Here is a 27,491-nt window from a genome sequence, read left to right on the forward strand (position 1 = left end):
GCAATAGGTCACATTGGGTCAATTGACCAACACTGTAAGATATTGACTTGCGGCATTTATTCTCTAAGGCTCAGGACAATGCCGCACTCCACGACAGGATACGCACTAGCAGAAATACCCTCAGACTGGAGACACAGCAAAGGCTGTCTGTCAGCGGTGAAGTCTTTTACAGTTCAATTTGGAAGTTAAAAAAGAGAGGGCATGTTGTGGAAACGCAATGAGGATCACAACACTTATCAAGCGTCTGTACGCTGTAACTGGCTCGATTGTGATCGTGTATTGTCTTTCGGCCGACTGCGCAGCGCGCCACAAAGGCTTTTCACTGCACCTCGGTACACGTGACAATAAACTACACTGAAACTGAACACAGGTGGCAGGGATTAGAGGTTTAGTCTGGATTTTTGAATCACTGACGATAGACACAAAATGAAGATTGACTCCACTTACACCTCACGCTGCCTCGGCAAGGCCAGCAACATAATCAAGGACCAGTCGCACCTGGCCACTCCCTCTTCTCCCCTCTCCATCGGGCAAAAGGTACAGAAGTGTAAACACGCACACCTCCAGATTCAGGGACAGTTTCCTCCCAGCTGTTATCAGGCAACTGAACAATCCTACCACAACCAGAGAGCAGTGCTGAACTACTATCTACCTCATTGGAGACCCTCGGACTCTGTCTGATCGGACTTTACTGGCTTTATTTTGCACTAAACGTTATTCACATGTGCCTGTTCACTGTGGATGGCTCGATTGTAATCATGCATTGTTGTTCCACTGACTGGTTAGCACGCAACAAAAGCTTTTCACTGTACCTCGGTACACGTGACAATAAACTAAACTAAACTAAACTAAACTAAACTAAGTAATGAGTAACTCAATGGGTCAGGCAGCATCTCTGGAGAAAAGGAATAGGTGACGTTTCAGGTCGAAGGTAGACACAACATGCTGGAGTAACTCAGCGGGTCAGGCAGCATCTCAGGAGAGAAGGAATGGGTGATGTTTCGGGTCAAGACCTTTCTTCAGAATGATGTCAGGGGAGGGGACGGGACAAAGGTCGAGATCCTTCTTCAGGTTTCATTCACTTCATTGATTAAATCACTGTTCATCCCAAAGATATGCCGGTTTATACATCAATTGGCTTCTGTAAATTTCCCTTAATGTGTAGGGAGTGGATGAGAAAGTGGGATAACGGCTGATGGATGGTCAGTGTGGACTCAGTGGACCGGAGGGCCTGTTGATTAGTGCGGGTGTTAGGGGTTATGGGGAGAAGGCATGAGAATGGGGTTAGGAGGGAGAGATGGATCAGCCATGATTGAATTATAGACGATGAGTAGACGATGGGCCAAATGGCCTAATTCTGCTCCCATCACTTATGACCTTTTGACCTTTCCATGCTGTATCTCTGAACTAAAATTAAGCTTAACTATTATGACTTCTAAACAGGTCTGAAGTGAAAAAATGTGACATTGAGGAAATAATAGAGTTATAGATAGACAATGGACAATAGACAATAGGTGCAGGAGGAGGCCATTCGGCCCTTCGAGCCAGCACCTCCATTCAATGTGATCATGGCTGAACATTCTCAATCAGTACCCCGTTCCTGCCTTCTCCCCATACCCCCTGACTCTGCTATCATTAAGAGCTCTATCTAGCTCTCTCTCGAAAGCATTCAGAGAATTGGCCTCCAATGCCTTCTGAGGCAGAGAATTCCACAGATTTACAACTCTCTGAGTGAAAATGTTTTTCCTCATCTCCGTTCTAAATGGCCTACCCCTTATTCTTAAACTGTGGCCCCTGGTTCTGGACTCCCCCAACATTGGGAACATGTTTCCTGCCTCTAACGTGTCCAATCCCTTAATAATCTTATATGTTTCGATAAGATCCCCTTTCATCCTAAATTCCAGTGTATACAAGCCTAGCCGCTCCAGTTTTTCAACATACGACAGTCCCGCCATTCCGGGAATTAACCTGGTGAACCTAGTGATACAAGAACTGCAGATCTGAAGAGAGGCACCATCCCGAAACATCACCTCTCCATTTTTCCAGAGTTGCTACCTGACCCGCTGAGGTGCTCCAGCATTTTGTGTCTACCGAAGGAACTGCAGATGCTGGTTTACAAAACAAAACAAGAGTAATCCAGCAGGTCAGGCAGTAATCCAGCAGGGGGGGGGGGCTTGGGGAGAAAGCTGCGAGGGGAGGGGCAGGACAAAGTGTGGCAGGTAATAGGTTGATGCAGGAGGAGGGCTTTTAGATCGGCAGATGGTTGGACAAAGGCCAGAGATGTAAAAAACAGTGGGTGTGAGACAAAAGGTTTGGAGAGTTATGAATTGTGAAACATAGAAAATAGGTGCGAGTAGGCCATTCAGCCCTTTGAGCTAGCACCGCCATTTCAATGTGGTCATGGCTGATCATCGAAAATCAGTGCCCCGTTCCTGCTTTCTCCCCATATCCCTTCATTCCTTTAGCCCTCAGAGCTAAATCTAGCTCTCTCTTGAAAGCATCTAGTGAATTGGCCTCCACTGCCTTCTGTGGCAGAGAATTCCACAATAGAAGAATGAAGCTAGAGGAAGGAATGATGGTGGAAGGGGGAGAGGAGAAATAAATGCAAGACCAGGCGAGACAGGTGCGAGAAGTGGGGAGGAAAGAAGGGGGGAGGTGTGTAATATAGAGGGGGAGGCCAGGAGAGGGGGTCTTGTATAGTTTTACTGTTCAAAGAGCTATTTCATGAACACCAGTGAGAAAGTTTGAAAAGTCTATGTAGTTCACTTACCCTGGAACAGAATACCCAGTCGTGAGATCTTCCTTGAGTGATTTATTCACCAAATGCTGGAGTAACTCAGCAGATCAGGCAGCATCTCAGGAGAGAAGGAATGGGTGACGTTTCGGGTCGATACCCTTCTTCAGACTTCTCTCCTCCTCTCTTCCTTGAGTGAGACTTCACCAGACATTATCTTGCACTAAACATTATTCACTTTATCCTGTATCTGTAAACTGTGGACGGCTTGATTATAATCATGTATAGTCTTTCCGCTGACTGGATAGCAGTGAAGAAAAAAGCTTTTCACTGCATCTCAGTAGACGTGACAATGATAAAACTAAACTAAGCTAAAATAGACTAAAAACCCCCTACCCACCTGTTTGGCCAAGAACAGCACCAACTCACTTCTTAAGTTCACCAATGATACAACTGTTAGTTTAGTTTAGAGATTCAGCGCGGAAACAAGCCCCTCGGCCCACCAAGTCCGTGCCGACCAGTGATCCCCGCACATTAACATTAACCTACGCACACTAGGGACAATTTACATTTATACCAGGCCAATTATCCCACAAACCTTTCTTTTTTTTAATTTTAATTTTTTTTTATTATTTGTTTTTTATTTTTTACAGAACTTTTTGGAAAACAAACCCCCCCCACCCTCCCCCCCACCCCCCTTATACTAACCCCAAATAAGAAAAAGGAAGAAAAGAAAAAAAGATTAAAGACTGCCTGGTTGTTGGGGGTCCTGCACACGCCCCATGGAATTCCAAACAGAATAAACTGTATATGTATATACATCTCTCCCAAAAGAACCATTGTGAATATGAACAATTCTTCTATATATATAGGCCCCTCTTTTGTAGATAAGGACGCCAGATATTTAAAAAAGTATCATATTTGTTCCTTAAATTATAAGTAATTTTTTCAAGTGGGATACAGTTAGAAATTTCATTATTCCAAAGGTCCATACTTAAATAGGAATCAGATTTCCAAGTAACTGCGATAGTTTTTTTGGCTACTGCTAATGCAATTTTTATAAATTCTTTCTGATATTTATTCATTTTAAGTTGTGGTCTTATTCCTTCAACATCACCCAATAACAAAAATCTTGGGTTGTATGGAAGTTGTATTCCGATAATCTGTTCTAAAAAACTTCTTAAGTTTGTCCAAAAAGGTTGTATTTTTGAACAGGACCAAGTAGAATGAAAAAGTAGAATGAAAAAAAGTACCAATTTCTTGATTGCACCGAAAACATTGGTCAGATAAACTTGAGTTTATTCTCTTTAATTTTTGTGGTGTGATATATAATTGATGCAGAAAGTTATATTGTACTAGTCTAAACCGAACATTTATTGTATTTTTCATACTGTCATTATCCCACAAACCTGTACGTCTTTGGAGTGTGGGATGGAACCGAAGATCTCGGAGAAAACCCACGCAGGTCACGGAGAGAACGTACAAACTCCGTACAGGCAAGCACCCGTGCTGTCTGTATGGAGTTTGTACATTCTCTGGTGCTGTAAGCACTGCCAGCCAGCAATTCTACCGCTGTGCCACCATGCCCCCATGCCGCCCTTGTACAGGAAAGAGATCATTGTATCGCGGTGTCAGACACTCAACCTAGCCCTTAACATTAGTAAGACAATAGAATTGGTTGTTGACCTAATGAAGCAAGGGATGGGGGCAGGGGTGATGAACATAATCTTGTCCTCTTCAACAGAACATATTGTGTTTAAATCTTCTGTTATGCTGCTGCAAGTAAGAATTTCATTGTTCTATCTGGGGCATATGACAATAAAACATGATTTGAACTGCTTAGCTTAGTGATACAGTGTAGAAACAGGTCTTTTGTCCCACCAAGTCCACGCCGACCAGCGATCCCCGTACACTAGCATCATCTTGCACACCAGGGACAATTTACAATTCTTACCGAAGCCGATTAGCCTACAAACCTGTACGTCTTTGGAGTGTGGGGGGAAACTGGCGCACCCGGCGAAATTCCACGCGGTCACAGAGAGAACGTATGAACTCCGTACAGACAGCACCCGCAGTCAGGATCAAACACGGGTCTTATAGAAACTTACAAAATTCTTAAGGGGTTGGACAGGCTAGATGCAGGAAGGTTGTTCCCGATGTTGGGGAAGTCCAGAACAAGGGGTCACAGTTTAAGGATAAGGGGGAAGTCTTTTAGGACCGAGATGAGAACGTTTTTTTTCACACAGAGAGTGGTGAATCTGTGGAATTCTCTGCCACAGAAGGTAGTTGAGGCCAGTTCATTGGCTATATTTAAGAGGGAGTTAGATGTGGTCCTTGTGGCTAAAGGGATCAGGGGGTATGGAGAGAAGGCAGGTACAGGATACTGAGTTGGATGATCAGCCATGGTCATATTGAATGGCGGTGCAGGCTCGAAGGGCCGAATGGCCTACTCCTGCACCTATTTTCTATTTTTCTATGTTTTTATGTCTCTGCCGCTGCAAGGAAGCAACTCTACCGCTGCGCCACCGTGCTGCCCTAAAAGAATCTTGTGCTGTTTTTTTTTCTCTTTCAATACCCTTCAGGTTCGTCCCACCAGCTGTCCTGGTTTTGACCAACCAGCTAATTTATTGCTGTTCCTTCTGCGTTTTTTTGCTGGTTTTGAAGATAGTGCTTGAGTGCGTACATTCAAGCGTGTGAAAGCAGCATAGGTTGTGAATAAAGCTGGAGGATACAACAGAATGTCCTGCAAGTCTGCCTTGACTGAGATGTTTTGAAGTCTGAAGGGCAGATGTGACCCCAAAAAAACAAAAGACACCAACTTGGCGAAACTTCTGTAAAATCTACTGAAACTTGGAAAAGAAACCTGGCTCTGAAACCAAGATGCACTGCATAAAACCTGGGGAAAAAAAACAGATAGATGGGCACGTGGATTTGTAGAGAATAACGGCAAATGGATCAGATACAGGCAGAGATCATTAGGTCTGAAGAAGGGTCTCAACCCGAAACGCCAGCCATTCCTTCTCTCCAGAGATGCTGCCTGTCCCGCCGAGTTATTCCAGATTTTTGGGTCTATCTAGAGATTAGTTTAACTCGGCATCAGTTGAGGACACTGTGGACATTGTGGGCTGAAGGACCTGTTCTCGTGCTGGACTGTTCAGTGTTCTAGTTTAGTTTAGTTTAGAGATACAGCGTGGAGACAGGTCCTTCGGCCCACCGAGTCCACACTGGCCAGCGATCCCCGCACATTAAAACCATCCTACACACACATTAGGGACAATTTACAATCTTTACCGAAGCCAATCAATCTGCACACTTGTACGTCGTTGGAGTGTGGGAGGAAACCCGAGCACCCAGAGAAAACCCACGCAGGTCACGGGGAGAACGTACAAACTCCGTACAGACAGCACCCGCAGTCAGGATGGAACCCGGGTCTCTGGCGCTGTGAGGCAGCAACTCTACCGCTGCGCCACCGTGCAGGGCACGTTTGAACATTATGAATGTCAAGCCTAGAATGACACAATATTATTAGCAATTCAGCTATGTGTGAAGCAGCAGCACGTTTGCATTATATTATTATGGAAAGTGGGTTATTAGTTTTTAAATCTGTGCCAGATTTGACATGCAATTGATACATCCACTAGGCGGCGCTCTACGATGCTTCAAGTATTTGTGGACACCTGAAACACTGAGATGGACAGTCCATAACTGGGACACAGTGCGGATGATAACTGATTACACATTACCAACAGTGTTACTTTAAACTACATAAGGGTGACACAGGGTAGCGTGGTGGCACAGTGGTGGAGTTGCTGCCTTACAGCGCCAGGGACCCAGGTTCGATCCTGACTATGGGTGCTGTCTGTACAGAGTTTGTACGTTCTTCCCGTGACCGCGTGGGTTTCCTCTGGGTGCTCTGGTTTCCTCTCAGACAGGCAGAATTAGGCTGTTCGGCCCATCAAGTCTACTCCGCCATTCAATCATGGCTGATCTATCTCTCCCTCTTAACTCCATTCTCCTGCCTTCTCCCCATAACCCCTGACACCCGTACTAATCAAGAATCTGCCAATCTCCACCTTAAAAATACCTGCCTGATTCGAGGGTTTCAACCTACAGGGAGAGGATGGATAGACTTGGATTGTTTTCTCTTGCATTACCTGTTGAGTTTAGTTTAGAGATACAGCTTGGAAATAGGCCCTTCGGCCCACCGAGTCTGCACAGACCAGCAATCCTGCACACTAACACTATCCTACACACACCAGGGACAATTTTACAGTTTATACTAAGCCAATTAACCTACAAACCTGCACATCTTTGGAGTGTGGGAGGAAACCGAAGATCTCGGAGAAAACCAACGCGGTCGTGGGGAGAGCGTACAAACTCCGTACAGACAGCACCCGTAGTCGGGATCGATCCTGAGTCTCTGGCGCTATGAGGCAGCGACTCTACTGCTGCACCACCATGTTGTCCTTTTGTTAATGCAGTTATCCAACAAGTTTAATTGGTGTCTGATCCACTTATTCATACTTGGTTTTGATTCAGAAATCAAAGTTAATTCCAATTGAATACTTAGTGTTCTGCAATGAATGTGGCTCAGTGGTGCAGCAGGTAGAGCTCAGTGCCAGAGACGTGGGTTCGATCCTGACCTCGGGGTGCTGTCTGTGTGGAGTTTGCATGTTCTCCCTGTGACCACGTGGGGTTTCTCCTGGTGCTCCGGTTTCATATCATATATCATATCATATCTATACAGCACGGAAACAGGCCCTTCAGTCCGCGCCGACCAGCGATCCCCACACATTAACACTATCCTACACCCGCTAGGGACAATTTTTACATTTACCCCGCCAATTAACCGACAAACCTGTACGTCTTTTGGAGTGTGGGAGGAAACCGAAGATCTCGGAGAAAACACGTACACGTCAGGGGGAGAACGTACAAACTCCCTACAGACGGCTCCCGTAGTCAGGATGGAACCCGGGTCTCTGGCGCTGCATTCGCTGTAAGACAGCAACTTTACCGCTGCGCCACCGTGACTGGGGTTTAGGGAGTGGACGAGAAAGTGGGAGAATACAGAACAAATGTGAATGGGAGATCTGTATATGTGTAGGATGTTGATAGGCACAAAAAGCCGGAGTAATTCAGCAGCTCCAGAGATGCTGCCTGTCCCGTTCTGTGACCCCGGCAGTTTGCGAATGGGAGATTGATGGTTGGTGTGGACTGGGTGGGCCGAAGGACCTGTTTCCAGACTGTTTCGCTAAACTAAACTAAAAATTTCATTTAAATGTTAATAAATGTCCTTGGAAAATATTCCGTTTATTTCACAAACTTTTCACAAGTTGAAATTGAATCAAAAGGAGTCATTGTTGGAGAATCAAAGGTGCAGGAGGATGAGAGGCGATCTTATATAGGTGTGTAAGACCATGGGGGGAATAGATAGAGTAGACATATGGAATTTTGTTTCCCAGAGTAGGGGAATTAAGAACCCAAAGGACGTAGGTTTAACGTGATAGGGAAAAGATTTACTAGGTTGCAGACACAAAGAGCTGCAGTAACACAGCGGGCGAGGCAGCATCTCTGGAGAGAATGTATGGGTGACGTTTTGGGTCAGACCCTTCTTCAGACTGTCTGAAGAAGTGTCCCGACCCCAAAACACCGGTAGAAGAAGGGTCCAAACCTTGAGATGCTGCCTGACCCGCTGAGCTACTCCAGCACTTTGTGTCTTATCTGCGGTATATACCAGCATCTGCAGTTCCTTTCTAAACAAGATTTAATGGGAATCTGGGCGGGCAACGTTTTCACACAGGGGCTGGTGGGTTTATGGAAGGAGCTGCCAGAGGAGGTAGTTGAGGCACTGTAGCAACATTTAAAAGACATTTGGACAGGTATGTGGGCAGGAAAGGTTCAGGGGGATATGGGCCAAACATAGAAACATAGAAAATAGGTGCAGGAGTAGGCCATTCGGCCCTACAAGCCAGCACCGCCATTCAATATGATCATGGCTGATCATCCTAAATCAGTACCCCGTTCCTGCTTTTCCCCCCATATCCCTGATTCCATAAACTCTAAGAGCTAAATCTAACTCTTTCTTGAAAGCATCCAGTGAATTGGCCTCCACTGCCTTCTGTGGAAGAGAATTCCACAAATTCACAACTTTCTGGGTGAAAACATTTTTCCTCATCTCAGTCCTAAATGGCCTACCCCTTATTCTTAAAGTGGCAAGTGGGACTAGTGTAGATGGTCTGCATTGGACAAGTTGGGCCGAAGGGCCCGTTTCCGCACTGTATGACTGCGACTCTGAGTCTAAAATCGTTGAAGCTGCCTATTTAAAAAACGAACAGAGGGAACTGGCAAAGTCTGAAATGCACTTCCTGAAAGGGTGGTGAAAGAGATTCAATTATAAGTTCTGAAGGAAATTGGATATATACTTGAAAAGAGAAAATAAGTTTTAGGGATTTGGAGAATGGCTGGAGGAATAGAACTAATTGAGTTGACCTTTCAAACAGTCACTGCTGCATAAATCTAAGAGCAAAAGCAAGAAGAAAAAAAGTTAGGACGAGAACAATAAGATTGATGATAATGAAAATACGTCAAAAAATTCAAAAAGATTAGACGCGTAGGAAGGAACTGCAGATGCTGGTTTAAACTGAAGACAGACACAAAATGCTGGAGGTACTGGTGTCAGAGGTTATGGGGAGAAGGCAGGAGATTGGGGTTAGGAGGGAGAGAGAGATCGTCCATGTTTAAATGGTGGAGTAGACTTGATGGGCTGAATGGCCTAATTCTACATCTATCACTTATCACCTTACTTATGGAGTAACTCAGCGGGACAGGCAGCATCTCTGGAGAGTAGGAATGGGTGACGTTTTGGGTCGGGACCCTTCATCAGACTGAGAGTCAGGGGAGAGGGAGATACATAGATAAGGAAGTGTAAGGTGTGAAAATGAGACACCAAAGAGGATGCAGATCAAAATATAGAATAGATATTAGCTAGGAGAAGGTAACAACAAAGCAGACCATGGTAAAATGTAATCGGGGACAGTCAGACTGGTTGGAGAACAGGGAAGGGGGAGGGATGGAGAGAGAGGGCAAGCAAGGGATACTTGAAGTTAGAGAATATAAGAAAATAACTGCAGATGCTGGTACAAATCGAAGGTATTTATTCACAAAATGCTGGAGTAACTCAGCAGGTCAGGCAGCATCTCAGGAGAGAAGGAATGGGCCTTCTTTGAAGTTAGAGAAGTCAATATTCATACCGGTGGGATGTAAGCTGCCCGAGCGAAATATGAGGTGCAGTTCCTTACTCCATTAAATTGACTGTTTTGAAACGATGTCTGGTAACTTTTGGATTGGATAATATATTTAGTTTAGGACGTATAATCTCCGCACAGACGAATCTCCGCACAGACGACACCCGTAGTCAGGATTGAACCCGGGTCTACGGCCCGTTGAGTTACACCAGCACTTCCTGTGCTTTTTTGTAAACCAGCATCTGCATTTCCTTGTTTCTACAGTTTGAATTTAGTTGTAGATTTAAACCAAAATCAAACCAAATTATGCGATGTAACAATGTAGAAACATTAAACTGCAGATGCTGGTTAACACCAACGATGATATAAATGACTTCCTTGCTGGAGCCATTTTAAGAGTGGAATTACCAAAAACATACGGTGCTCGCACAATTTGCATGGTAACATGTGTAGGAAGGAACTGCAGATGCTGGTTTACACCGAAGATAGACACAGGTCAGGCAGCATCTCTGGAGAACAGGAATAGGCGATGTTTCGGGTCGAGACCCTTCTTCAGACTGAGAGTCGGGGGAAAGGGAAACTAGAGGTATGAAAAGTACAGAACAAATCAGAGCTGCCACCGATGACCCAGGAAAGGTGGAGCCCACAATGGTCCATTGTTGGCTGTGGAGGAGGTGATAATGAAGGGATACAAACAGTGAAACTAACAGGATGACTAGGGTGGGAGAGGGACGGAGAGAGAGGGAATGCAAGAGTTACTTGAAATTAACTCACTGGGTTGTAAGCTTCGACATTTTGTTCACATTTTGTTGAGTTGAGTTTAGAGATACAGCTTGGCCTTTCAGCTGACTGAGTCCATTCCGACTAACGATCACCCAATCACATTAATTCAATCCCACATCCCAGGGGCAATTTATAGAGGGCCAATGAACCTACAAACCCCTACGTCTTTAGGATAATGGGAAGCAACTGGAACACCCGGATAAAACAGTGAAACTAGTAGGGCGACTAGGGTGTGGAAGGGATGGAGAGAGAGGGAAAGCAAGGGTTACTTGAAATTAGAGAAATCAATAATCATACCGCTGGCCCAAGCAAAGTATGAGGTGCTGTTCCTCCAATTTTCCACCATAATAGGGCAGGGGGCTCTCAGATCGGTCTTGATCAGTTAGCGGTACGGTGGTGCAGCGGTAGAGTTGCTGCCTTACAGCGCTTTCAGCCCCAGAGACCCGTGTTCGATCCCGACTACGGGTGCTGTCTGTGCAGAGTTTGTACGTTCTCCCCGTGACCGCGTGGGTTTCCCCCGGGATCTCTCTGTTTCCTCCCACACTCCAAAGACGTACAGGTTTGCCGGTTAATTGGCTTGGTATTAGTGTAAATTGTCCCGTGTGTGTGTGGAATGGTATGAATATGCGGCGATCGCTGGTCGGTGCGGACTCGGTAGGCCGAAGAGTCTGTTTCCGCGCCGTATCTCTAAACTAAAAAACAAATTGCACTGCTATCGGGCAGCCATCTCTCAGATCAGTCTAGACATATGACGATTCCCTTCAGCATACCAATGATCTGTTCAGTTTGATTCTGACCACCGACACATGCCTTATTGCAACCTTCCTCTGCTTCAGCGACGAGCTGCTTGATGCTCCAGGAAGCCGCAGAGGCACAACCTGCCCCTTGTCTCCACGAAGCTAGCCTCACAACTTATTTTTTATTCTGGAAGAGTGTGGTGACAGAGGAATGCCCCGGGATGAATGGATGAATCATGGCAGCTCCCGATGTATTGGGCATTGATGTGCGGAGTGCTGTGCCTCTTGTCACATTAATTGGACACTGAGGGAATGAAATCCCCTTTTCCTTAACACAACCATGTGTAGGCCACATAAATGCAAGAGAAAGCTCAGAGCAGTAAAATAGACTCCACAATCTCAATAAAAACCAACCAGCTGCCTGGCCATTCCTCCCAGCACTGCAACCAATGTAGTGAACAGAAATGCTCTCGATATTGGGGTGTTAATCAGCTATCCGCGTAATAACGAACAGTGAACTGACTGGCCAAGCAGAAATTACTTAAGGCGGCAGCGGTAGAGTTGCTGCCTCACAGCGCCAGAGCCCCGGGATCGATCCTGACCACGGGTGCTTGTCTGTATGGAGTTTGTACGTTTCTCCCCATGATCTGCGTGGGTTTTCTCTGGGATCTCCGGTTTCCTCCCACACTCCAAAGACGTGCAGGTTTGTAGGCTAATTGGCTTCGGTAAAATTGTAAATTGTCCCGAGTGTGTGTAGGATAGTGTTAGTGTGTGGGGATCGTTGATCGGCACGGACTCGGTGGGCCGAAGGGCCTGCTTCTGCGCTGTATCTCTAAACTAAACTTAATTAAACTAAACTAGTGTGAATGGATGTTTGATGTGGACTCATTGGGTTGAAGGGCCTATTTCCATGCTGTATCTCTAAACTAAATTAAATCATTCCATAACCTAGACTAGTGTAGCTGGAATATGTTGGTCGGTGTGGGCAAGTTGGGCCGAAGGGCCTGTTTCCACACTGTATCACTCTATGGCACCAACATACAGATAATCCAATGCATCCACTATTGCTCGGCACTGTGGATGCACATTATCAGGCTAGCAATTTAGATTAGTTTGGTTTAGTTTAGAGACACAGCGCGGAAACTGGGCCTTCAGCCCACCAACTCCACATCGACCTTACACAAGCACTATCCTACACACCAGGGACAAGTTCCAATCTTTACTGAAGCCAATTAACTTACAAACCTGCACGTCTTTGTAGGAGGAAACCAGAGCACCCGGAGGAAACCCACACTGTGACTGGGAGAACGTACAAACTCCATACAGACAGCACCCGTAGTCAGGATCGACTTACACCCTGGCACTGTAAGGCAGCAACTCTCTACCCCTGCGCCGCCGTGCCGCCCTAAACCACCAATGGGGAATGCAGGCATCGATCTCACTACCTCCTGCATGCTAAGTAAGTGCTCTATCATTTGAGCTAATTCCCCAATTTATTAGCTTTCAGTTCCTCTATTTTCTGCGATTCCATTTTTATTGACGGAACTAATTTTCTTTATCCGTCTTTTCACTTCGCTGTTGACTGCCTGGGTATTTATTTCTCTTCTCCTCCCCGAAGATAGAGCTATTTGCTTAATTACTCGCCTCTCTCTCCTGCTCCCTTGTCCACTATAAATATCAGGCCAAGTTCCTTCTCTGGGAAGGCCATATAAGAGCTGAATAGGGCAGCACGGTGGCACAGCGGTAGAGTTGCTGCCTTACAGCACTTACAGCACCGGAGACCCAGGTTCGATCCTGACTACGGGTGCTGTCTGTACAGAGTTTGTACATTCTCCCCGTGACCGCATGGGTTTTCTGCGAGATCTTCGGTTTCCTCCCACACTCCAAAGACGTACAGATTTGTTGGTTAATTGGCTTGGTAAATGTAAAAATTGTCCCTAGTGGGTGTAGGATAGTGTTAATGTGCAGAGATCGCTGGTTGGCGCGGACCCGGTGGGTCGAAGGGCTAGTTTCCGCGCTGTTTTTCTAAACTAAACTAAACTATAAAAGCAATAGCACCACTTTTCGCATCACTCTGTCAACCTTCAGTCCTGTTCATTCGCCCAGTACTTTTTCATCTCGTGGTAATGATTTTTTAAAAACATTTTCCTCCCTGTTTTATCCTAGTTTCTGCTATTATTAAGGATGCCAGTTGTGGGGAGAAGGCAGGAGAATGGGGTTGAGAGGAAAAGATAGATCAGCCATGATTGAATGGCGAAGTGGAATTTAAGGGCCGAACGGCCTAATTCTGCTCCTATAACTTATGGACATAAATTTATTATTGTAAGAAAATAACTGCAGATGCTAATACAAATCGCAGGTATTTATTTCACAAAATGCTGGAGTAACTCAGCAGGTCAGGTAGCATCTCAGGAGAGAAGGAATGGGTGACGTTTCGGGTCGAGACCCTTCTTCAGACCCGAAACGTCACCCATTCCTTCTCTCCTGAGATGCTGCCTGACCTGCTGAGTTACTCCAGCATTTTGTGAAATAAATTTATTATTGGGCAGCTTTCAGTATAGTTTAGTTTAGTTTAGTTTAGTTTATTGTCATGTGTACCGAGGTACAGTGAAAAGCTTTTGTTGCATGCTAACCAGGCAGCAGAAAGACAATACACCGATCAGCCAAAACATTATGACCTGATGAGCCAAACCATTATGACCACCTGCCTAATATGCTGTTGGTCCTCCGTGTGCAGCCCCATACGCAGCAGGGTGCGATGCACTGTGTATTGTGACACATTCCTCCCGTGACCACCATTACAATTTTCTGTGACTTGTGCCACAGTAGACCTTCTGTCGGTTCGGACCAGACGGGATAGCCTTCGTTGCCCTCGCGCATCGATGAGCCTTGGGCGCCCAACACCCTGTCGCCGGTTTGTGGTTTGTCCCTCCTCGGACCACTGTCGGTAGGTACTCACCACTGCTGACCGGGAGCACCCCACAAGCCTTGCCGTTTCAGAGATGCTCTGACCCAGTCGACTGGCCATAATAATTTGGCCCTTGTCAAAGTCGCTCAGGTCTTTACTCCTGCCCATTTCTCTTGCATCCAACACATCAACTTCAAGAACTGACTGTTCACTTGCTGCCTAATATATCCCACCCCTTGACAGGTGCCATTGTAACAAGGTAATCAATGTTATTCACCTTACCTGTCAGTGGTCATAATGTTTTGGCTCATCGGTGTATGTGATTACAATCGAGCCATCCACAGTGTACAGATACGTGATTAAGGGAATAACATGAATAACGATTATTGCAAGATCAAGTCCAGTAAAGTCCGATCAAAGATAGTCCGAGGGTCTCCAATGAGGTAGATAGTAGCTCAGGACCCCTCTCTAGTTGTTGGTAGGATGTTTCAGTTGCCTGATAACAGCTGGGAAGAAACTGTCCCTGGATCTGGAGGTGTGCGTTTTCACACTTCTGTACTGTTTGCAACTCGTCCTTGATTATGCTGCTGGCTTTGCCGAGGCAGCGTGAGGTATAAATGGTTTAAATCATGAAGAGAGATGCAAAGTAGTATTCAAAGACTTCCCATTCAGTATTCAAAGGATGGCACGGTGGCGCAGCGGCAGAGTTGCTGCTTTACAGCGCCAGAGACCCGGGTTCCATCCTGACTAGGGTTGCTGTCTGTACGGAGTTTGTACGTTCTCCCCGTGACCTGCGTGGGTTTTCTCCGAGATCTTCGGTTTCCTCCCACACTCCAAAGACGTGCGGGTTTGTAGGTTAATTGGCTTGGTGTAAATGTAAAAGTGTCCCTAGTGTGTGTAGAGTAGAGTTAATGTGTGGGGATCGCTGGTCGGCGCGGATTCGGTGGGCCGAAGGTCCTGTTTCTGTGCTGTATTTCAAAAACAAAAAGTAAAAAAGACTCTGCCCACCATGATATTAACTCCACAATTTCACCCTCCAAGTGACCAACATTTACATTAGCGACTCCCTTCTCTTTATATATGTGTACACGCTCTTAGTGCTTTTATTAGCGTTAATAGGAAGTTCACATGTGTGAATCCTGTGTAACGTGTTGTAATAACTATATGGCCTGCTTTATGACTGCAGGTCCAAAAAAGTGGTTTTAGACCATTTCCATTGCAGCCCCAGTGAACTGAAATGATTGTGTGCAAACCGTTTAATTGATGGAAAATGTTGCTTTATTTGTTTACAGGAGACAATGTACATCAAAGGCTCTGAACGAAGTGTAAACGCATTTCCTTTTACCCCCCCAGAAATAAATAGTTACATGCCCATGAGTTGTTGTGAACATACAGTGAAAATTTATTTTGTCACTAAAGAATGATCCGTATTTCAGAGCTGTGTGTTAGCAATGGACAGGACACACGCACACACGCACACACGCACACACACGCACACACGCACACGCACGCATGCACACACACACACACACACACACACACACACACACACACACACGATCCAACCCAGAACACAGAAATATTTATTGAATCAGGCATAAAGTCACATGGAAGGCGGCATGGCGGTGTAGCGGTAGAGTTGCTGCCTTACAGCGCCAGAGACCCGGGTTCGACCCTGGATATGGGTGCTTGTCTGTATGGAGTTTGTGTGTTCTTCCCGTGACCTGCATGGGTTTTCACCGAGATCTTCGGTTTCCTCCCACACTCCAAAGACGCACAGGTTTGTAGGTTAATTGGCTTGGTATAAGTGTAAAATTGTCCCTAGGATAGTGTTAATGTGTGGGAATTGTTGATCAGCGTGGACTCGGTGGGCCGAAGGACCTGCATCCGCGCTGTATCTCTAAACTAAACTAAAAGAAGATATTACAGTAAAACATAGGAACAGGCCCTTCGGCCCACAAAGTCTGTGCTGAATATGATGGCAAGATATGCAAATCTCACTTCTATCCCTCTATTCCCTGCACATCCTGTACCTATCTAAGAGCCTCATGAATGCCACTATCATATATACAATGTATTTATTAAGTTCCATTCCATTTATTTGCACGACTTGCGATTTTCGATTCCGAGAAGCGGTAGAGTTGCTGCCTTACAGCGAATGCAGCGCCGGAGACTCAGGTTCGATCCTGACTACGGGCGCCGTCTGTACGGAGTTTGTACGTTCTCTCCGTGACCTGCGTGGGTTTTCTCCGAGATCTTCGGTTTCCTCCCACACTCCAAAGACGTACAGGTATGTAGGTTAATTGGCTGGGTAAATGTAAAAATTGTCCCTAGTGGGTGTAGGATAGTGTTAATGTACGGGGATCACTGGGCGGCACGGACTTGGTGGGCCGAAAAGGCCTGTTTCCGGCTGTATATATATGATATGATATATGATATTTAGACTTTAGACTTTCGAGAAACAGGATGGAAACATGTCCTTCGGCCCACTGAGTCCGCGCTGACCAGCGATTACCCCGTACACTAGCACTATCCTACACACTAGGCTAACCTACGCTAACAAGCAAATAGCATGTTGGTCTTCATAGCGAGAGGATTTGAGTTCAGGAGCAAAGAGGTCCTACTGCAGTTGCACACGGCCCTGGTGAGACTGCACCTGGAGTATTGTGTGCAGTTTTGGTCTGCTAATTTAGTTGAATTTAGAAGGATGAGCAGGGATCTTATAGAAACAAATAAAATTCTTAAGGGATTGGACTAGATGCAGGACAAATGTTCCCGATGTTTGGCGAGTCCAGAACCAGGGGTCACAGCTTTAGAATAAGGGGTAGGCCATTTAGGACTGAGATGAGAAAACATTTCTTCACCCAGAGAGTTGTGAATCTGTGGAATTCTCTGCCACAGAAGGCAGTGGAGGCCAATTCACTGGATGTTTTCAAGAGACATTTAGCTCTTAGGGCTGACGGAATCAAGGAGATATGGGGATCAGCCCATAATCATATTGAATGGTAATGCTGGCTCGAAGGCCCGAATGGCCTACTCCTGCACCAACCTTCTATGTTTCTATGTTTAACCTACAAACCTGTACGACTTTGGAGTGTGGGTCCAGCAGCAGTTGTGGAAGGAGAATCAGTTACGATTTCAGGTTGAATATCCTTCAGAACCTTCAGAATAGACAATAGGCAATAGGTGCAGGAGGAGGCCATTCGGCCCTTCGAGCCAGCACCGCCATTCAATGTGATCATGGCTGATCATTCTCAATCAGTACCCCGTTCCTGCCTTCTCCCCATACCCCCTGACTCCGCTATCCTTAAGAGCTCTATCTAGCTCTCTCTTGAATGCATTCAGAGAATTGGCCTCCACTGCCTTCTGAGGCAGAGAATTCCACAGATTCACAACTCTTTGACTGAAAAAGATTTTCCTCATCTCCGTTCTAAAAGTTTTTCCTCATCTCTGTTCCAATGTTTTAAAATAGTTGCTAAAAAAATAATTAAATAATTGTCACAGTACAAGAATTAGCTAATTGTCTGTGTTTATCAGTGGTTTTATAATTATCCTAGCCCAATGCAAGTTCTAATAAAACACTTCTTGACAGTTTAGTTTGGAATTTATCTGAATTAAACATCTTCAGGCTTTATCGAGCAAGACAGACACAAGGAACTGCAAACGCTGGTATCATAAGCAAAACACAAAGTGTTGGAGAAACTCAAGATAGACACAAAATGCTGGAGTAACTCAGCGGGGACAGGCAGCATCCCTGGAGAGAAGGAATGGGTGACGTTTCGGGTCGAGACCCTTCTTCAGACTCGACCCGAAACGTCATCCATTTCTTCTCTCCAGAGACACTGCCTGTCCCGCTGAGTTACTCCAGCATTTTGTGCCTATCTTCGGTTGAAACCCAGCATCTGCAGTCCCTTCCTACACGTGTTGGAGAAACTCAACGGGTCAGGCAGCACCTGTGGGGGGAATTGTGAAAGAGTCATCCCTGGAGAGATACAGTGTGGAAACAGGCCCTTCAGCGCAACTTGCCCACACCGGCCAACATGTCCCAGCTACACTCCTCCCACCTGCCTGCGTGTGGTTCATATCCCTCCAAACCTGTCCTATCCAGGTACCTGTCTAACTGAACGAATGAACAGATAATATTTTGGGTTGGGACCAATAAATTGCAGTGTGTTCATTGAATTGTGGAGCACTTTGTAAGTGAATTAAAACTTTTGCTAGTTGTGGAATTTTTTTAATATATGTTCCGAGAATGTATGTTTGTGGTAAGGCATTGCAATGATTATACTGCTGGCAAGTATCTCTCCTATATTTCTAATGCCCATAAGATTATACACTGTGCACACTAATACCTCATTTTATGTTTGAAGTCTCCCCGAATCCTTTTTAAATTCAGTTTTCTGCAGTTTTTTTTCTACGTTTGAATAATAATTTGATTTTTCATTCTTGAACAACTTGACATATTTTTTTAGCATTTTGCTCCATTTGCTGACTGTCTGACCAATCGTGTTACCTGTCAGTATATCTCTCCTATAAAGCTAATAGCAAGACCCTTAACAGCATTGATATGTTTAGAGTTTTTTAGAGTTTAGAGATACACCGCGGAAACAGGCCCTTTCGGCCTACCGGGTCCGCGCCGACCAGCGATCCCCGCACATTAACACTATCCTAAACCCACTAGGAACAATTTTTACATTTACCAAGCCAATCAACCTACAAACCTGTACGGCTTTGGAGTGTGGGAGGAAACCGAAGTTCTCGGAGAAAACCCACGCAGGTCACGGGGAGAACGTACAAACTCCGTACAGACAAGCACCCGTAGTCGGGATCCAACCCGGGTCTCTGGCGCTGTGAGGCAGCAGTTCTACCGCTGCGCCAACGCGTCTCCCTATATAACGAGAGAAACATTCTCAGAGAGCTTACTTAAGATCTCCATATCCTTGCAATCAATTGAAGTGTTTAATCTGCAGTCTGGATGAGTGGTGGCACAGTTAAGCCTGCAGTAAATTGCACTGGTTCGGCAGTGCATGTCCTCAGGTAAAATTAATCATATGGATTATAAATAAAGCACATGATGTGTCTGATTAGTGCCAGTTCAAAGGCACCCATCTCTGATCTCATTAGAATTATTTCATGTGACATCCCACCCATAAAATATTCACAAAATCTTTCTTTGTTGATGTCTAAACAAACTAAGGTAAAGATTTTTTAAAAACCCAATGATTGTTGAAAATACATGCAATGATTAAAACCAAGCTGGTCAAGATAGATTCATACAAGAAGATTTACAATAATAATAATAATCAGCCCAATTATACAAGAAAGTGGAATATTAATAAAAATTCTATTACTTTTATGGGAAACATATAGTCAGAGAGCTAGACGGAATGGGAACAGGCACGTCAGGCCACGTTGTCCATGTTGATCAAGTAGGTGTATTTGGTTTGACCCATTTGCCTACATTTGGCCCATATCCCTCTTCACCCATCCAAGACTCCAGCCAAGACCGCAGGAAATTGCAGAGAATTGTGAACGCAGCCTTGACCATTACACAAACCTTCCTCCCTTCTAGTCAGCTAACTAGTTAGCTGAAAGACAATACATAGAAACATAGAAACATAGAAAATATGTGCAGGAGTAGGCTATTCAGCCCTTCGAGCCAACGCCGCCATTCAATAAGATCATGGCTGATCATCCAAAGTCAGAACCCCGTTCCTGCTTTTTCCCCTATCCCTTGATTCTGTTAGCCCTAAGAGCTATATCTAACTCTCTCTTGAAAACATCCAGTGAATTGGCCTCCACTGCCTTCTCTGGCAGAGAATTCCACAGATTCACAACTCTCTGGGTGAAGAAGGTTTTTTCATATAATACGTGATATCAATACATGATTACAATCGAGCCGTCCACAGTGTACAGATAAGGGAATAACGTTTTGTGCAAGATAAAGACCAGTAAAGTCCAATTAAAGATAGTTCCAGGGTCTTCAATGAGGTAGATAGTAGCTCAGGACTGCTCTCTAGTTGTTGGTTTAGTTGCCTGTTAACAGCCTGCAAGAAATTGTCTCTGAACCTGAAGATGTGTGTTTTTCAGTTCAATTCAGTCCAGTTTAGTTTATTGTCACATGTGGAAAACTTTTGTTGTGTGCTAAGTATGTTTTCCTACTTCTATACCTCTTGACTGTAGTGGGGAGGGAGAAGTGGGAGTGATTTGTGTGAGATTTGTTCTTGATTATGCTGCTGGCCTTGCCGAGGCAGCGTGGGGTATAAATGGAGCCAATGGAAGGGAGGTTGGTTTGTGTGATGGTCTGGGCTGCGTCCACAATTCCCTGCAATTTCTTGCGGTCTCGGACGGAGCTGTTCCCAAACCAGGCTGTGATGCATCCCGATAATCTGCTTTCTATGGCGCATCTGTAGAAGTTGGTGAGGGTTGTTGGGGACATGCCGAACTTCCTAAGCCTTCTAAGGAAGTAGAGGCGTTGGTGTGCTTTCTTGACCATTGCTTCGATATGGGTGGTCCAGGACAAGTTGCTGGTGATATTTACTCCTGGGAACTTGAATCTATCAACCATCCCTACTTCAATGCCATCAATGTATGGTTTAAACTGAAGATAGACACAAAATGCTGGAGTAACTCAGCGGGACAGGCAGCATCATATATGTGTGTATGTGCATATATATATATATATATGTGTGTGTGTGTATATATATATATATGTATATGTGTGTGCATATATATGTGTGCGTGTGTATGTATATGTATATATGTGTGTGTATATGTATATGTGTATATGTTTGTGTATATATATATATATATATCTCCTATGGCTGAAGAAGGGTCTCGACCCGAAACGTCACCCATTCCTTCTCTCCGGAGATGCTGCCTGTCCCACTGAGTTACTCCAGCTTTTTGTGTCTATCGTTGGTTTAAACTAGCATCTGCAGTTCCTTCCTATATATATATATAAATTATATATATGTGTGAGTGTGTGTGTAAATATACATACATATATATATGGATGTGTGTATATATATATATATATATATATATATATATATGTGTGTGTGTGTGTGTGTGTCTGTGTGTATGTATGTATGTATGTATGTATGTATGTATGTATGTATGTATGTATGTATGTATGTATGTATGCATGTATGTATATATGTATACATATATATGTGTGTATATATATGTATATATTTATACACACACACACACATAGAAACAAACAAACAATAATAGTGCAAAGTGTCTTATACCGTCAATGTTTAATGGGGTAGGTGTACTGTTTCATAAGTTCATAAGTAGAATTAGGCCATTCAGCCCATCAAGTCTACTCTGCTATTCAATCATGGCTGATCTATCTCTCCTTCCCAACCCCACTCTCCTGCCATCTCCCCATAACCCCTGACACCCGTACTAATCAAGAGTGTAAATTCCTGAAGTCAATCACAATCTCCTTTGTCTTGCTGACATTGAGAGAATATTCCTTTTATCTGAGGAACTGATGCACTACAATGCTGCGAACTATATTCTATTCTCTGTATTTTCCCCTTTGCTTTATTGTACTTGATTTGAACTGTTAGTTTTTATGTATGAAATATCTGATCTGTTTTGACAACATGCAAAACACAATTTCTCACTGGACCTCAGTACTTGTGACAATAATAAACGTAAAACAAAATACCCCCATCTCTCACTGCCACTGCAGCTTAAAGAGCTAATTTTTTGATAAACAGTCTTTGATTTGAACTGTTAGCTCTATTTTTCTGACTCACCTGTTTCAGTTTTTTAACGAGGTAACTAAAAGACAGGGCAGTAAAGACAGGGCGGCACAGTGGTGCAGCGGTAGAGTTGCTGCCTTCTAGGCCAGGGACCCAAGTTCGATCCTGACTCCAGGTTCTGTCTGTACTGTGTTTGTACGTTCTCCCCGTGTCCACGCGAGTTTTCACCGAGTGCTTCGGCTTCCTCCCACACTCCAAAGATGTACAGATTTGTAGGTTAATTGGCTTCAGTAAAAAATGTAAATTGTCCCTAGTGTACAGGATAGTGTAGGATAGTGCTAGTGTATACTGGTCGGCATGGACTCGATGTTTCCGCCCTGGATCTCTAAACTGTATATGTGTGTATGTGTGTGTATATATATATATAGGAAATGCAGATGTTGGTTTAAACTGAAGGTAGGCACAAAAAGCTGGAGTATCTCAGCAGGACAGGCAGCATCTCTGGAGAGATGGAATGGCTGACGATTCGGGTCGAGACCCTTCGTCACACATATATATATATATAGACCAAGTGGAACCGTTGGGCCCAAACCTCTCATGCATTGGTGCAGCACCCTCTCCTCCCCGCCTCCCCTCCCCTCCTCTCTTCCCCCCCTCCCCCTCTCCCCCTCCCCCTCCCCTCTTTCCCCCCTCCCCTCTTCCCCTCCCTCCCCTCTCCCCTCCCTTCCCTCCACCCACCTTCTCCTTCCCCTCCCCCTCCCCCTCCCTCCCTCCTCCTCCTCCCTCCCCCTCCTCCCCTCCCCCCTCCCCTCCCTCCCCTCTACCCCCCTCCCCTCCGCCCTTTCACCTCCCCCCTTCCCCTCCCCCTTCCCCTCCTCCCTCCGGCCTCCCCCCTCCCCTCACCTCTCCTCCCTCCCTCCACCCTCCTTCTCCCTCCCCCTTCCCTCCCCCTCCCTCTTCCCCTCCCCACTCCCCTCCCCACCATGGTGAGTAAGGTGGGCCTAAAATTGTCGCGCTTTCGTGTACTGTTTTGGCTGTAGTTCAGGAACAAATAAACAAACAAACGATTTTAGTATATAAATGTTTATATATATACACACATATAAACACTATTACACACATATATACATACACACGCACGCGCACACACACATATATATTACATTTATGTGTGAAGAAGGGTCTCGACCTGAAACGTCACCTTCTCTCCAAAGATGCTGCGTGAACCATTGAGTTACTCCAGCTTTTTGTGTCCATCTTCGGTTTAAACCAGCATCTGCAGTTCCTTCCTATATATATATATATATATATATATGTATATATACTCACACATATAATGTAGACATACATACGATAAAAAAACAAGGAAACAATAATAGTGCAATGTGTCTCTACAACTTTTCAGGCCAAAAATCATAAACAATTGTGGGGAAAATAATTTAAAAAGACCACAGTAGCTATGCTCAAATCCCGTGGGCCAAATACTCAGACATCAGTGGCGGGGTGAATGTGAATCTCAAGACTTGCCTGACATTGACGGGGAGTGAAAAATGGATGATGCATCTTCATGGGAAACGATTGTGCCGTATTATTACACCGCTGTTCTTTTCAAGTGCGGCTGACTGCAGTGGATGCAGACTGCGGGGGAGATAAAAATGTAAGGAAGACACGTCTTTACCCTGCGCTGCAGTGTAACAGGTGGTGTGTAATACTGTGGGCTACAGCAAAGGTTACTATTCACAGAGCGAACTGCTGCCACCAACATAAATCATTTCTCCCTCAGTCTCGGAATGAGTAATTGTGCCCCAGAGACCAATTTTCTGTAGAAAGTGCCCCACAAATCCTCTCCACTCCCCCGAGATACTCATTGTCATCTTATTGACTGTGTTTTATTTATTTGCTGTTGGAGTGGGCCTTGGGACCGCCGGGATAGTCCAGTAAAATGGATTGCACATAATTGACAAGTGCTGAGGAAAACTGAATAGATGTGTTCTTGTTGAGAGGCAGGAGAATGTGACAAAAATAGAAACGGTCTATTTGACGCTGTTTACTGGAGGAAATCTATTATTCTGCATTAAGCCTTAATCATCGTGTTTCTCGGCTGCATTTCTCACTAGAAGCAATGACAATAGTTCTCCTTCCTTGTGAATTACTGCCCTTGCAAAGACCTTTACATTCCAGTACACCTGAATTTTCTTTATTAACATGTTCCTGCCAGTATTTTTGGAGTTGGCTGCCTTTGCTAATATCCTAATACTTATAATTAATATTGTAACTTTAACTTCTCAGCAAGGAACAATGTCCAAAGGACTATATATAGGAAGATGATGATATAGTTTAGTTTAGTTTAGTTTAGAGGTACAGCGCGGAAACAGACCCTTCAGCCCACTGAGTCCGCAACGACCAGCGATCCCCGCACATTAACACTATCCTACACATACTAGGGACAATTTTACATTTACACCAAGCCAATTAACCTGCAAACCAGTACGTCTTTGTGGTGTGGGAGGAAACCGAAGATCTCGGAGAAAACCCACGCAGGTCACGGGGAGAACGTACAAACTCCGTACAGACAGCACCCGTAGTCGGGATCGAACCCGGGTCCCTGGCGCTGTAAGGCAGCAACTCTACCGCTGCACCACCGTGCCACACGAACACAACATATCCAAACACAAGAGCAATATTTTGGAGTTGCTTTAAAATTCCAACTGGAATGATGACAATTAATGGAAAAATAATCTTAAAAGGACCACAAGCTTAGAGTTATATAGCGTGGAAACAGGCCCTTCGGCCCAACTTGCCCATGCCGACCAACATGCCCCATCTACACTAGCCCCATCTACACTAGCCCCACCTGCCTGCCCATATCCTGACCATCCTTTATGTAACAAAGTTTCTCCTCAGGTTCCTATTACATCTTTTTCCCCTCACAAATCTATGTCCTCTGGTTTTTGTTTCCCCTACTCTGGGTAAAAGACTCTGTGCATTTATCCAATCTATTCCTCTCATGATTATACTTCTGGAAATGCAACACCTCACACTTTAATGTGTAGGAAGGAACTGCAGATGCTGGTTTATACTAAAGATAGATGCCGAACATACCAATAGATACCAGATATCTATCTTCTCTGTATTAAACTCCATTAAACATTCCTCAGCCCATCTGTCCAACTGATCAAGATCCTTCTCAAATGGATATATACATTTGTAAATTGTTTAATGTCTATATGAAGTATGCACATCCTTTTGCATTACACCCATCAGCAAGAATCTATATTGTGTAGGAAGGAACTGCGGATGCTGGTTTCAACTGAAGATAGATGGAAAAAGCTGGAGTAACTCAGCGGGTCAGGCAACATCTCTGGAGAAAAGGATTGGGAGACGTTTTGGGTCGAGACCCTCCTTCAGACTGAGAGTCAGGGGAAAGGGAAACAAGGGATATAGACTATGCTATAGAGAAATATAGAACAAATGAATGAAAGATATGCAAAAAAGTAACGATGATAAAGGAAACAGGCCATTGTTAGCTGTGGGCTAGGTGAGAACAAGTTACAGACAATGAGACTCAGCAGGACGACTTTGAAACTAGTACAACATCTTGGGTGGGAGAGGGATGGAGAGAGAGGGGTTGCAAGGGTTACTTGAAGTTTGCAAAATCAATATTCATACAACTGGGTCCTAAGCTGCCCAAGCTAAATATGAGGTGTTGTTCCTCCAATTTGCGTTGGGCCTCACTCTGACAGTAATAATAATAATAATAATAATATTCATTTATTGTCATTGCAACGAGTACAACGAAATTAAAAAATAGCCAATCCTGACGGTGCGTACAAACATATATGCAATAAATGCAAAAACAAATAAATACATAAATACAATTAAATACAATTATATTAAGTACAAGATTTCTTAACGGTGTTGCCTAGTGCAAAGGTAGTGTTCAGTTCTCGTATGGCCCTGGGGTAAAAACTGTTCTTAAGTCTGTTTGTTCGGGATTTGATCGACCTGAAACGTCGACCAGAGGGCAGATGAACAAACAGACGGTGGCCGGGGTGGGATGGATCTTTTATTATTTTGCCTGCTCAACTGAGGCAGCGTAGTCTGAACAGGTGCTCCAGGGAGGGCAGTGAGCAGCCGATGATCTTCTGGGCCGTCGTGATGACCCTCTGAAGGGCCTTCCTGTCCTTTTCTGAGCAGCTGGCATACCATGTGGTTATACAGTATGCCAGCACACTCTCGATGGAGCAGCGATAGAAGGACAACATGAGCTTCTCCTGCAGGTTGGTTTTCCTGAGGATCCTCAGGAAGTGGAGTCTCTGCTGTGCCTTCTTTACTGTGGTGATGGTGTTGGTAGACCAGGTAAGATCCTCTGCGATGTGCGTACCCAGGAACCTGAAAGCTGGTACCCTTTCCACACAGACCCCATTGATGTAGAGTGGGTCGTAATCTCCACTGGTTTTTCTAAAGTCAATTATAAGTTCCTTTGTTTTGGAGGAGTTCAGGACCAGATTGTTCACTGAACACCATGCTGCCAGCCTTTGGATTTCATCCCTATAGGCTGTCTCATCTCCTTCTGAGATGAGTCCAACCACAGTCGTGTCATCCGCGAACTTGATGATGGTGTTGGTGGGATGGGTGGGGGCACAGTCGTGAGTGTAGAGGGAGTAAAGGATGGGGCTCAACACACAGCCCTGTGGTGAGCCGGTGCTCAGTGTAATGGTGGAGGAGAGGTGAGGGCCTATTTTGACGGTCTGGGGGCGGTTGGTCAGGAAGTCCTTGATCCATTGGCAGATGGTTTGGGAAAATCCAAGGTCGGAAAGTTTGGTGACCAGTTTGGTGACCAGGAGGCCCAGGACAGGGAGGTCAGTGTGGGAATGGGAGGGGGAGTTAAAGTGCTTGGCTGAGTAAGTCAAGAATAGTTGATTAAAATTTGAGTGAAACATATTTTCTTTCTCTTGCACACGCACATGCAAATGCATTTTGTAAAAAAGCATATAAATAATGTTAACGTTGAACCAAAGCCATTCAAAATTAATATTAAGCCCTTCTGGATATGGTAGTTTAGTTTAGAGACACAGCGCAGAAACAGGCCCTTCGGCCCACTGAGTCCACGCCGACCAGCGATCCCCGCACATTAACATTATCCTACACAAACACCCGGGACAATTTACTCCAAGCCAATTAACCTACAAATCTGTCCATCTTTGGAGTGTGGGAGGAAACCAAAGATTTCGGAGAAATTCCACGCAGGTCACAGGCAGAACGTACAAACTCTGTACAGACAGCACCCGTAGTCAAGATTGAACCTGGGTCTCCGGCGCTGCAAGCGCTGTAAGGCAGCAACTCTGCCGCTGCACCACTGTG

Source organism: Rhinoraja longicauda, chromosome 4, assembly GCF_053455715.1.
Source record: "Rhinoraja longicauda isolate Sanriku21f chromosome 4, sRhiLon1.1, whole genome shotgun sequence".
NCBI lineage: Eukaryota > Metazoa > Chordata > Chondrichthyes > Rajiformes > Arhynchobatidae > Rhinoraja > Rhinoraja longicauda.